Source organism: Amblyomma maculatum, chromosome 10 (assembly GCF_055883805.1).
Source record: "Amblyomma maculatum isolate TAMU_Amacu chromosome 10, ASM5588380v1, whole genome shotgun sequence".
Lineage (NCBI taxonomy): Eukaryota > Metazoa > Arthropoda > Arachnida > Ixodida > Ixodidae > Amblyomma > Amblyomma maculatum.
Window position 1 is genome coordinate 117,477,529 of NC_139353.1, and position 13,159 is coordinate 117,490,687.

At 45.2% G+C, this 13,159-nt stretch overlaps 1 protein-coding gene across 1 annotated transcript in view; it reads right to left on the bottom strand.

The window, feature by feature from the left end:
- Positions 1-13,159, bottom strand: part of LOC146177313 (uncharacterized) — a 218,312-nt gene that overhangs the window by 49,592 nt on the left and 155,561 nt on the right. The gene's annotated exons all lie outside the window — the stretch shown is intronic.

A 13,159-nucleotide genomic window follows, 5' to 3' on the forward strand; every position in this document is an offset into this window, starting at 1 on the left:
GCGGTGATGCAGGCATTGCGAAATCAGGGGGTAGACGAGCCGTACGTGAAAGTGCTGGGAGATATATACTATAGTGGCTGCACAGCAACCATAGTTATGCGTAAAGAAAGTAACAAAATTAACATAACGAAAGCTGTTAGGCAAGGAGAAACAATCTCCCCAGTACTATTCACAGCTTGCTTAGAGGCAGTATTCAGAGACTTAGAATGGGAGCCGTTAGGGATAAGGGTAGATGGAGAATACCTCAGTAATCTGCGGTTTCCTGATGACATTGCCTTGCTAAGCAACTCGGGGGATGAACTGCAAATAATGAATGATGACCTAGACAGGAAACGTAGGAAGGTAGGCTTGAAAATCAATATGCACAAGACTAAGGTAATGTTCAACAGCCTCGGGAAGGAACAGCAGTTTACATTAGGTAGCGAAGTACTGGAAGTAGTAGGCGAATATGTCTACTTAGGACAGGTAGTAACCTCAGATCCGGACCATGAAAAGAAAATGACAAGAAGAATAAGATTGGAATGGAGCGCATTTGGCAAGCACTCGCAGATTATGGCTAGCAGCTTACCGGTATCGCTCAAGAGCAAAGTGTACAAGAGTTGCATCTTACCTGTACTCACCTATGGGGCTGAAACGTGGAGACTAACCAACAGAGTTCTACTTCAGTTGAGGACAACCCAGAGGGCTATGGAACGAAAAATGGTAGGGGTAACATTAAGGGATAGGAAGCATGCAGAGAGGGTCAGAGAAATAACTCAAGTTACCGACATTCTAGTGTAAATTAAATGGACATGGGAAGGACATGTAGTGCGAAGAGAGGATTACCGATGGTCGCTTAGGGTAACAAACTGGATTACAAGGGAGGAAAGCGTGGCAGGTGGCGGCAGAAAGTTAGGTGGGCGGATGAGATTAAGAAGTTCGCAGGGGTCAAGTGGATGCAGCCAGCACAGAACCGGGTTAAGTGGAGAAATGTGGCAGAGGCCTTCGCCCTGCAGTGGGTATAGTCAGGATGATGATGATGACAAAAAGATGGTCCAAGGAACTAATTCATTTCTAACAGAAAGCAACTTACAAAGCAATTAATCCCTAAATTCACTCTATCAGCCAGTATTGAGGCAAGATTAGCAAAGTTTTCATAGTTCCACACCCCTCCGCCCCCCCCCCCCCCCCCCCCCCGAAATGAAAATTGAATCAAGCGAGCGCGAATATTGAAAGAAAAACTGAGAATGCTCGTTGCGCAAAAAATGTTCGACCGAAGAATATGGCAGTGGTGTGGTTGAAGAACTGAGCCTTTCTGTGCTATTTCTTCAAAACTGTGATAAGTATTAAGGTTTTATTTGTTTACATTTTCGCGCCAGTGATATCACATAAAACCACTTTTCACAGTGATCCATCAGTTGAATGGTGTAAAATTCGATCGTATGACTACCATGTTCAGCTTCTATATTTAGCCCTCCAATGCTTTCTTACGTCAAAACTGGTGTCCTGAGCTTATACAAGAAATCGCGACCTCCAGTCTCATCTATTCCAACGTTTATTTTCTAGCAACGGGAACCACTTGTACAACCAGATCAGGCAGTCATAGCAGTAGTACTGCTTCCATCCGCCGCACATAGCCGGCAAGTGGGTGTTTTTTACCAAAGTGGTCTTTAAATCCGGCTGAGACAATTGTGTCACACTAATCCAAATAGTGGCCTCTCCACAATCATGAGCCAGCTCTCAAGCGCTGCGCCTAATAAAGTCACGAACAATTCAAGCCTTTATTTAGTGTTTTTCGACAGCCGTCGGCATGCGACCTTATCAATGTGCTTCCAACGCACGGATCGATTCTTTATACTTTGCTTGTTCATGCTTGTTGTCCAAAGATTCTGCTTTATCATTTCATTTTCAAACAAGATGCGCCATTAGGTGTATCAGATTCCGACCACTCATGGAGTGTTTACGTTTCATGTTATCCTGCACACCGTTTTGCGGATCTATCTAAATGCTTCCTCGCCGCCTTTAAATTGAGCGTTTCTCGATGTGACGTGGTTAGTAATTTGACAACCAGCGATGACGTTTGCGGCTATAGTAGCCGCTGAGTGTCCAATTATTTTGAAGGCGTTAGTCAACCCAATAAAAAGTTAATTTCATTCCGGCTACTCCTGTGCATTCTTCTGTGATCACGGCATTATCACCGCCACGTTACTATATTTGAGCATGTGTATATTTGAGCCTCAAGCGTAAAGTACACAACAGTTGAATCTTACCTGTATTAGCCTGTGGAGCTAAAACGTAGACTAATGAAAAGGGTTGTAATTACGTTGAGAACAACACAGAGAACTATGGAACGAAAATTTATAGATCTAACGTCAAGAGATAAGAACCGTGTAGGATGGGTCAGAGAAATAACTCGAGTTAACGACTGTGCAGTAAAAAAATAAGAAGAAATGGTAATGGGTAGGGCATGTAATGCGAAGCGAGGATAACCGGTTGTCATTCCAGATGAATAAAAGCGTAGCAGGGGGAAGCAGGACGCTAGGCGGGCGGATGGGGTAAAGAAATTCGCAGGGGTCAGGTGGATGGAGCTAGCACAGGATCGGGTTAATTGGATAAGTATGGGAGTGGCCGTCGCCTTGCAGTCATATACCCGGCTGATGATGATGAAAGCCAACCTCGAATGTGAGCTAATTCCGACTTTAGTTTTAGGCAACGCCAAATTCTCGTGTTCAAACGAAGGTCAAGGGTAGCTGCAATTTGTATTGTGCAGCCGGTTGCTTGTTTTAGCTGCAAGTGAGCCTGAAAAAAGCTGCCGTACGCCAACCGAAATAATTGGCTCAGGGATCATGAATGACGACACAGAAATCGCATAGTTGGCTCAGTGTTTTGATGCAGAGTCATTTTAAGTTTTTCACAGACATTATGGCAGTTAAGCACAAATAAAGGAAACAAAAGAAATTGATTAGTAGCATGTCTTCTGCTTAAGGAAGAGTTGCACACCTCGGCCGCAGCAAAAGCCTGCTGCTCTAGGGAGTGCACAATATAAAGTTGGACAGGAAACACCAAGACACAGCCAATAAAGGGCACAGAGCAATTTATGAGCGAATTGTTTCCTGCTATGGGTGGGATCAATTTATGGAAGAAGCATCAATATATTGGTATATGGCCTGGACGCAAGGACAATATCACCATTCACTCCTGGACTTCATGACAGCACCGAGCCTTTTTCCATCCATTTAGTCATTTCTTGATTTTTCATCGCATACCGAATTGATGCCTTGAGGCAATAAATATCATTGAACAAAAAAAAGCCTCCACCCAGTTTTGTAGAATGAAAGCTGGGCTACAAAAATATTGAAGAACGAAACACTAGAATATAAAACCTTATCATAAAGCTTATGTTAGCGCTTATAAGTCTGCTTTACCAATGTCACTTCCAAACATTTTGGTAGCGCGCTTAGCATTTGGGGTTTGCTAAAAATACCTTGTTCGGGTTTAAATAACGGAGGAAAATATTTGCACTTTGTCATCAAGGTGAACGGGCATCCTGACCCATTTTTCAATCGCCTGGCTGGTGTTCAATGCCAGGTCTTTAAGATTGTAGCATCACAAGCCTTCCCTCTGCCATCCTTTATTGTGCATCCGGACGAATCAAGCGCTTATAAGTCGCTTTTAAAGCAATTCCTATGTCTATAATGCGGTATACGGCAACATTATTTAGGATGCTCTCTTCTTCCTTCTCATACACTAAGTAGTATGCAGTGAACCTGATTGTTTCCTGACGGGTGGCGATATCAGCGAGGGCCACACGGCATGTGTCCGATGTCCGTAGTTGGGAATCGACGTACATGCATAGCATGTTTGCCATGGTTATGTTGCCACGTTTTAGAGTACTTGTGCGGATCATAAGCAGTTGTCCTGCGACGGCGTTTTGAGCGCAGGTGAAAATAACAAGCGCGAGCTCCTCCTTCAAATCCCTGTAACTATGGGGTAAAGCAACGCAAAACTTTCTGCCCTCGGAAGCAATTTGCAAATTCAGTAGCAGCATTACTTAAAATGTTATCTTTCTTGGGTTCACCGGATGAAGTCCTATGTTACCACTGATATCGGTATTGCCTTGTGTCTGCATGCTGAAGGAGATATTTTGATTCTGACATGTTCTAATGATCTTCTTGGTAATTGATGTGACTGTAAACGTCATATAGATCTTGTCAGCATTTTGGGGTGTTTACAGAGACAAGAATTCTCCATGATGTTTGCGACGCCATCAGAGAGACACGGCCAATACTATGCTTTTAGTGCGCAGATGCCTAGCCGTGGGCTCCTCTTTAGAAGACCGTAAGGTTTCTTCCGAAGAGCCATCAGGGTAAACAATAACTCAGGCGACGTTTTTAATGCTTGGCTTGCAAGGACCTTTTCATGAAACGAAAATGAGCCCAATACCTGTTTTAACGCTTTGGCAGTGAGGAACGTCTGCATTCAAGGGCGTTGAAAATGTGGTAAAAAGGATTTGAAAATGTTGTTGCGCGAGAGTATGGAGCATATAGGCCAGAAGAAAACCCCATGATCATCTACTTTCGGTGGCTTCTCGACTTGTACCCATGGCAAACAGACTGAACCATTTTCTTGCGATATGCTTTTCAGATGGTGGTCATCTCGCACTGCTGTAAATCAAGCGCACATCGAGCAAAGTCCCGGATTGCGTTCTTGAAATTTGCAAAGCATTACTGACCATAGAACTGCACAAAAACATTGAAGAGTTGTGCGTGCAGGCTAAGTAACAATTTACGCAGCCTAGACAATGACGAGGCACTCTTGCTCGGTCATTGAATTGTTAGCATTAGCCTACATATGAACGGGCTTCTATTAGAGAATATTTTATTCTTAATGGTTTATTTTCTTGACGTGGACGGCTCCTACGCGCACGATTCATAGTTTGGTGTGTTTTTTGTTCACGCTTTCCTGAAGGCTCGAATGGATGAATATTGAAAGACTCCGAACTTGCAAGAAGGCTTCAGCCTTGGTCTCTTTCCAAATAAACTGGACTATTGTTCTTTGTCAGCCTCATCAAATGTTCGTAGTCCCCCGAAAAGGTTTTGGCAAATGTTCAGTAATAGGCACATAGCAAGAAAACATTTGTACATAGCTATCTTTAACTGCGGGCTGCAAGAGTTGAGCACCACCGGCTCTATGTTCGTGGCAGGGCGTCCGCTCTCGTCGGTAATGACGGGTCCGGTAAACAAGAAGTCCTATTGTCGAAGCGTCATACTTTCTGCCCTAGAGCAAGTATTGAATCTTGATTGTGCCGAGCCCCACCTAAAGCCAGTTCGTGTAGGTCGAAGGTCGTTGAAAGGATGGTGCATATACACTAATCAGGATTTGGATCTCAGCATGTTAGTGACAACATTCATGAGCAGAAGAAACATAGACTTGAAGAAAGTCCAATGACAATACCTTGATTTCGTAAAATTCATAGTGTGTGTTGTGAAAGCGTGGTCAATGGGCACTTCGCTCCCGGATGATGCACCAGACAGCGTAGCCAGGCCAAAGAATGCCCATTAATGCGATGGAAGAGTGCCGCTCCCACACCGTGAGGCGAGGCATCGCATTCCAAAAATAGTTCGAGCTTCGGATTGAAATATGTCAACACAGGGGCTGCGCAAAGAGCCTTTTTCGACAGTTCGAATGCTGCTTTTTCTTTACCGCTCCACATCCACCTAGCTCCTTTCGTCAGTAGCTTGTACAAGGGCGCAAGTAAGGTGGACAGGTTAGGGAGAAACTTATGGTAGAAGGTGATAAACCCAAGAAAAGCACGCAACTCTGTAACATTACGTGGAGAAGGGGCTAGTCTGATAGCATCGATGTTTTTTTCAACCGAGTGCAACCCGTTTTTATCAATGCCACATTTGTCAGCGCGCAGCTTAATGCCATTTTCCCTGAAGCGCTGCAGTACTGCTTTCAGGTTTGAGTCATCTTGGCTCTTGTCATCTATCAGCACATCGACAAGATAGACATGCACGCTGTTTAACCCTTGGAGCACTGATTGAAATTTCCGCTGAAAGATTGCTGGCGCAGAACAGATTCCATGTGAATGTTTTCTGAATGGGCGGTAGCAGCGTCTGCGCGGCCGTACGGAGGGACCAAATCTGCGATGTACTGCTATCACTGTCTTCCGATTCCTGCCGCTTTTGTGCTTCCATGGTACCAGTTCTGTTAACGCTGTCAGACGCTGAGCACATCTTCGCTAGATGCCCATATCGTCTGCATTTGGAACATTGGCGTCTGCTAAAGCGACACACTGCAGTCTTGTGGCCGTAGTTACCGGAGCACTGGCCTGGCGTTCGTGGTTTGAACTTCGCCTTTGTTATCTGTGGTTGGCGCCGATGAGTTATCTTGAGCACGTTTGGATCCCGAGCCTCCCCGGTTATGCGTCGCGAATCAAGTTCGGCGCTTTCTGCAGCTAGTGCTAGAGCCTCGGCTTCCTTTAGCGACAGGTCTTTTATCGCCAGAAGCTGCTTTTTTTAACTTTTTGATGTGACGCCACACACGATGCGGTCTCTGATCATTCAGTCTAGGATAGACGAAAAATTGCAGTTCTGTGCTATTTGTCGTATAGCGACAATAAATTCCTGCACGGATTCTTCTTTCTGATAGCGGTTGAAGAACTTGAAACTTTCTGCTATTTCGTTTGGTGTAGGATCATAGTAGCTGTTCTAGGTCTCGACTACCTCGTCGTAGCTCAACGAACTTGTTTTTGCTGGCGCTACTTTACTGCATAAAACTTGAACTGTCTTTGTCCCAAGGGCGGCTATGAGTAAAGCCCTCTTCTTTGCGTCAGCTGAGATTTCATTGGCCTCAAAGTACGCTTCTACTTTCACCAGGTCAGCTTGCATTTATCTTTCCGGGAAGTCCGGTAGCTTGTGACCCATGTCTGGTGTTGTCCTGGGCGCGATAACCTTGCTCCAGCCTCGTCGCCACTGATGTGAAGGCTTGGTCAATGGGCACGCCGCTCCCGGGTGATGCATCAGACAGCGTAGCCAGGCCAAAGAATGCCCATTAATGCGATGGAAGAGTGCCGCTCCCACACCGTCAGGCGAAGCATCGCATTACAAAAGTAGTTCGAGCTTCGAATTGAAATATGTTAACACAGTGTGATATGAAGGTCGCCTATGTCGCCTTTTTAGTCTCGCTCGCCAAATTCGACCTGCCACTACGCAATCATATGTCATTCCACAATATACACTGTGCTTGGCGAAGTCGGTTATGCTCTTTCCAAAGCGGTATTATACTCAGAGCTGCAAACCACCGTATTTTTTGGGGGCTGCCAAAGCGCGTTTTGAATGTTGAATAAGCTCATTGCGAATGAAAGCAGCATATTTGCGGATGTATTCATGTTGTCTGGGTGGCATTTGAAAGGAGCATTGACGACTTGTTTCGGCGTATTCGTTCGCTATGATGTGGCGTTGGCCAAATGGCTTATGTCCGACTTCTGAGGAGGATATGAGCTTACTTAATTTGGTGACATTGCATCTAGCTGTCTCCTTACCATAATACTGCCTGGTCAATGTCTAGTTTCCAGTCATGTATCCTAAGATACGAATGATTACTTTAAGATTAAGGCATCTTGTATATCCCTGATCTCTAGAAATGCAATCCTTATCCCTTTCTTGAAGACCTAAAGTCATTGCTAATGCTTGTTAAAGAACCAAACCTTCACTCTCGCTGAAATGAGCAAGGACCTTCGTCTCTGTGTTTCTTTACATAATGGCCATCATGCCCTTGTCATGCCTTGAGCCGATGGTGACCACGTCGCGTCCGTAAGGTGGAACACAATGTGTTTCATCTAAGACACTGAAATAAAGTTGTGTTTCAGAGTTGTGACCTAGGTGCTGGCGTCGCCACTTGAAAGAGGAAAAGGCTTTGAACTGTGGTCGATGATCACCTGATAGCGAATAAGCCTCTTCAATTAATCAAGTACGTATACGACTTCTGATGCAGGACCGCGAAGAAAGCTCATGGGGTGCCGTTCTCAACGCCACAGAAACAAGTGCTTTTGCGCTTCTCTTTTGGTGACGTCCATAAATACATTTACATGCGGGTGTTGGAAGGATGGTAGCAACAAGGTCGGCTCTTCCAAAACAATCTGGTGGGCTCTTTTGGAAAAGGCGGTCGTTTTGAAAGAAAGTATGCGGCAACGGCTATATTCGCTTATGCGAGGGACTGAAACTGGTCGGCAGCCGGTCTGCTCGACCCCAACAAGAGGAGATAGTGTGACTTGTGGCAGTTTTGACTTTCTCGGTTCCTTGCGTGGTGTAGTGGTGTACAATACCAGGTACCGTTCAGATGACTGGCGTTGAAGCCGCGGCTGGCTCAATGAACTGCAGGTAGCTGCTATGTCCAACTTGTGTTCTTCGTGTTATGATTTTACTCCTTTTATACTGCTACTTTTGAGGGATGTAGAAATGAACCCAGGGTCCCCAGGGCATGTTACTGGGTCTGATGGCGACAGACTAGCTTTGTTTCTCGACAGTGTTCACAGACTTGAGGGGGGTCAAGCAACGATCCTCAATCAGCATCAAGGACAGGCAACAGGCTACAGGTGTTGAATAAAGTTCTTGATCGAGAGAGTAGCAATGCTGGAAACGTCTCTAGCGCTGCTCAATCACTCTAAAATCTGTGTGCCTAATGCTTCATTACCGAATAAGGATGAACAACTCAGATCAATAACATCGAGTTGTGACGGCACGAAAAACAATATGAGTCAGTGCAATTTGTTTCCTTATCCACGATTGGGAAGATCGCTCTGTGGCCCCGGATGATGTTACAAATGAGCAAGAAGCGGGCAATGGCACGGATAGAAGCGCTCGAGCAAGGACCACCGCGATACATTTCTCAGTCATCGATTGTCTTCTCTCTCTGTTCTCTGTGTGCATGGGCTCAGCTTTACTCCAGATGACAACCTCGCTATTCAAAGGTACCTTCCCATCATCGGCCAATGCTGTAACAAGTGGAAGATGAGTTTAGGTATATCTAAGTGTCAAATATTGTCATTTAGCTGTAAGCGGCATAATAATTAAAATTATTACCAAACTATCAATACTACAATAAGCCTACATTATTAGAGAAATTTCATGACATTCATTTTGCAGGAAACCTGCACTAGTATTCTCAAATCACTGCCATCTGCGATAACTCTTCTAAAACGCTAGGATATTTACGTCTGAATCTACAAAAATCACTTTCCATCTGCCACAGACTGGCCTATCTAATTCTTGCACTTCCCCAACTCGAGTTTGCGTCATCTGTTTTGGAGCCCTCATCAACAGTACTTAGCTAACATGATTGATGGCATTCAGAATCATGCCGCAAAATTTACATCTAGAAACTATGACCGCAGCGCAAGAATAACCCAAATAAAATATGACCTTAACCTTGAGCAAAGTGGCTTGTTGGGCGAGTTGGTTGAACATTATTTCTAACAGCGCCAGAACAAGGGGGAAATATAAGGGGAATAACACGCGTTGGCTGAACTCGCAATGAATTTTTTTTTGCATAAAGGGTTCCTTTTTATACACAGCCGCTGATAAAAAAAGTCGACATACAATCCCGTCACAGGTTCTAAACGTGACCCTCTCAATTCAAAAAAGCCCTCTTTTTCGCTTCACGTGTCAGCGAAATGATGCTTTTCATCAGCTATGTTTACTGCCTCAATCATTTATTCTGAAATTTGGTCTCCGTTTTCGCCTATTACTTTTCAAAAGGACGGAACTAATAGACCGAAACCAAGACCAAATAATAGGAGAAATTAAAGGGCAGTAAATACGGCTGAGGGCAAAGAAACATTCGCAAGCAGCCTTTCCCTAGCACTTGCGACGAAGGAAGGGGCTTTTTTTAGAAGGCAGAGGGTGACTTATTAGGACATGTGACGAGACGATTTGCCGACTTTTTCATTAGCCGCTTTGTGTAAAAAGAAACGTTTCATGAAACAAAATTTTATTGTCAGTTCAGCGCGATGTGTATTTGTCTCTTTCTCTTTGCCCGTGTTCTAGCGCTGGTCTAAAATTATCTTACCCTAGAATCAATATGTATTCGCCGTTCACCTCTCTTCTGTGAACAGTACCATCCTGTGTCCTCTTCCACTCTCTGCGCCTTCACAAACACCTCGATATTTAGATAACCGCCTTAGTTCGACGCAGTCAGTGGTACTACCCCGGCATTCAATTCAACTGCGCTATCTCGGGCCTTATCACTATGGAATAATCTTCCTGGCTTTATCGTTTCCATAGTAAACTGCGACACAATTGGTGACTCGTTGTTAGGCCTTCACCATAGCACTATGTATCAATATTTCACGTGTTTATCGTTGATTCCGTTCAGTTCACATGCTGATTTTTTTTTTGTGATGGTTATGCAGTTTGCTATTTTGATTTACGTTTCTCCTATGTATTTAATATCGCTACGCGATCATGACTACGAAGTGTGTCTTCTTGCCTCGCTGAAGGGACAAGGTGAAGAAGAACTGGGACTGGTTCCGTGTTGCTGCTCGCTGCTATGCCAGTTCTAACTGTGCTGTAAATATACAGTAAATACATCGAGTTTCCACGTAACATCTTGGGGGAGGTGCGGCCGTTGATCCCGGCGTTAGCCCCCGCACGACGGAACTCCGCAGCGGCCGCCTGTTTTCCTGCCCAAAGATGCCTCATGATATCGTCCCCCCACCAACGGGGGCCTTGCCATCGGTCACCCTCACCCACCCACGCGATCCTGGTAGTTTCACTGGTACCGGCACTACGGACGTGGACGAATGTATACGCAAGTACGAACGTGTGAGCACCTATAATCGCTGGGACCTGACCCTCATGCTAGCGAATGTTGTTTTTTACCTCGAGGGCACTGCGCTCGCCTGGTACGAGACTCATGCAGATAAGCTCACCAGTTGGGATACTTGCAAAGAAAAGCTCCGCGAACTCCTTGGAAAGCCCATTGGTCGAGAGCTTACAGCACAGCGAACCCTCGAGACCCGTCTCCAGACATCTACTGAGTCATACGTTGCCTACATCCAGGACGTCCTCGCAATTTGCCACAAAGTAGATCACAGCGGTGCAGCGGTGCAGCGGTGGCGTAGCGGTAGAAGATCCACCTCGCATGCAAGAGGACCGGGGTTCAAATCCCGGTGCCGCGCAATTCTCCACCGGATGAAAAACAAAAATCCGCGTGTCGATGGAATCGCATAAACAGGTTTGGGGTGCGACCTGATGCCGGTGAACAACTCCAGCAACGCATCTCTCACCAGAACAGGAGTTAGCCACCCTGGTGCAGTAATTGGCCGCAACCTCCTATGATAAGCTCCATAAAACCCCGGCCCTCAGTCACCAGCGGCTGCGGAACAACTGACCACGGCGGCGGTCAGACCTGTGACGCAGCAGGGGGTGCTAAGAAAGCCTGGCTCCGCTGGACAGGCCGCCATTAGAAACTGACCCTGGCAACGCTTAATGCTAGAACCCTAGCTAGTGAAGCTAGCTTAGCAGTACTGTTAGAGGAACTAGAGGGCATGAAATGGGATGTCATAGGGCTTAGGGAGGTTAGGAGGCCGAATAAGGCATATACTGTACTGAAGAATGGGCATGTACAGTGTTATCGAGGCTTACCAGAGAGGCGACAACTAGGAGTAGGTTTCCTTGTCAATAAGTATATAGCGGGTAATATAGATAAATTCTATAGCATTAATGAGAAAGTTGGAGGCATCGCAATTAGGCTTAATAAGCGGCATAAACTGAAGGTTGTACAGGCCTATGCACCTAGATGTAGTTATGATGACCAGACAGTTGAAAGCTTCTATGAAGATGTAGAATCGGCAATGCGAAAAGTAAAGACGCAGTATACTGTACTCATGGGCGATTTCAATGCCAAAGTAGGGAAAAAACTGGCAGGAGACAAGGCAGTAGGTGACTATGGCATTGGTTCTAGGAATAGCAGGGGGGATTTAATAGTTGAGTTGGCAGAGCGCAATAACTTACGAATCATGAATACCTTCTTCAGCAAACGGAAGAACCGGAAATGGACATGGAAAAGTCCTAACGGAGATACTAAAAATGAAATCGACTTCATAATGTGTGCAACCCCCGATATTAGGCAGGATGTAGATTTAATCGGGAAAGTGCGATACAGTGACCACAGGATGGTGAGGTCTGGAATTAGCCTAAATCTGAAGAAGGAACGCAACAGTTTAGTAAGAAAGAAACCCATCAACGAATTAGCGGTGAGGGGGAAGGCAGAAAGCTGAGGATCTCGCTACAGAATAGGTATTCAGCTCTAATTGAGGATGGCGACATTACCCTAGAGGCAAGGAACAATAATTTCAGAAATATCATTACTGAGTGCGCGGTAGAAGTAGGCGGTAGGATAGTTAGAGAGGATACCGTTAAGCTGTATAAGGAGACGAAAGATTTGATTAAGAAACGCCAGGATATGAAAGCTTCCAATCCAACAGACCAGATCGAATCGGCCGAGATATCAAAGCTAATCAATAAGCGCAATGTGGCCCATATAAGGAAGTATAACATGGAGAAAATTGAGCATGCTGTAAAGAACGGGGGACGCCTTAAAGCGGTAAAGAAGAAATTGGGCATAGGCAAAAACCAGATGTATGCGATAAGCGACATGGCGGGCAACGTCATCACTAATATGAAAAAGATAGTCAAAGTAGCCGAGGAGTTCTATACAGATCACTACAGTAGCCAAAAGAGTCAGAACCGTAATGAGATTGGCGGTAGGGAAAAACAGTCAGACGTTCCACCAGTGACGGAGGGCGAGATCAAGAAAACACTAGAAACAATGAAAAGGGGGAAATCAGCTCGAGAGGATCAGATAAATACAGATTTTCTGAAGGAAGGGGGGGATATAGTGCTAGAAAAACTGGCCACCCTGTATACGCAGTGCCTGGTGTTATCAACGGTACCGGAACCATTAAAGAATGGAAACATTATCCTCATTCACAAGAAAGGGGACTCTAAGGACCTTAAAAATTACAGACCAATCAGCTTACTGTCTGTTACGTATAAGGTATTTACTAAGGTAATCGCTAATAGAATCAGCACAACCTTAGACTGCAATCGAGCAAAGGATCAAGCAGGGTTTCGGAAACGGTACTCTACTATCGATCATATCCATACCATCAATC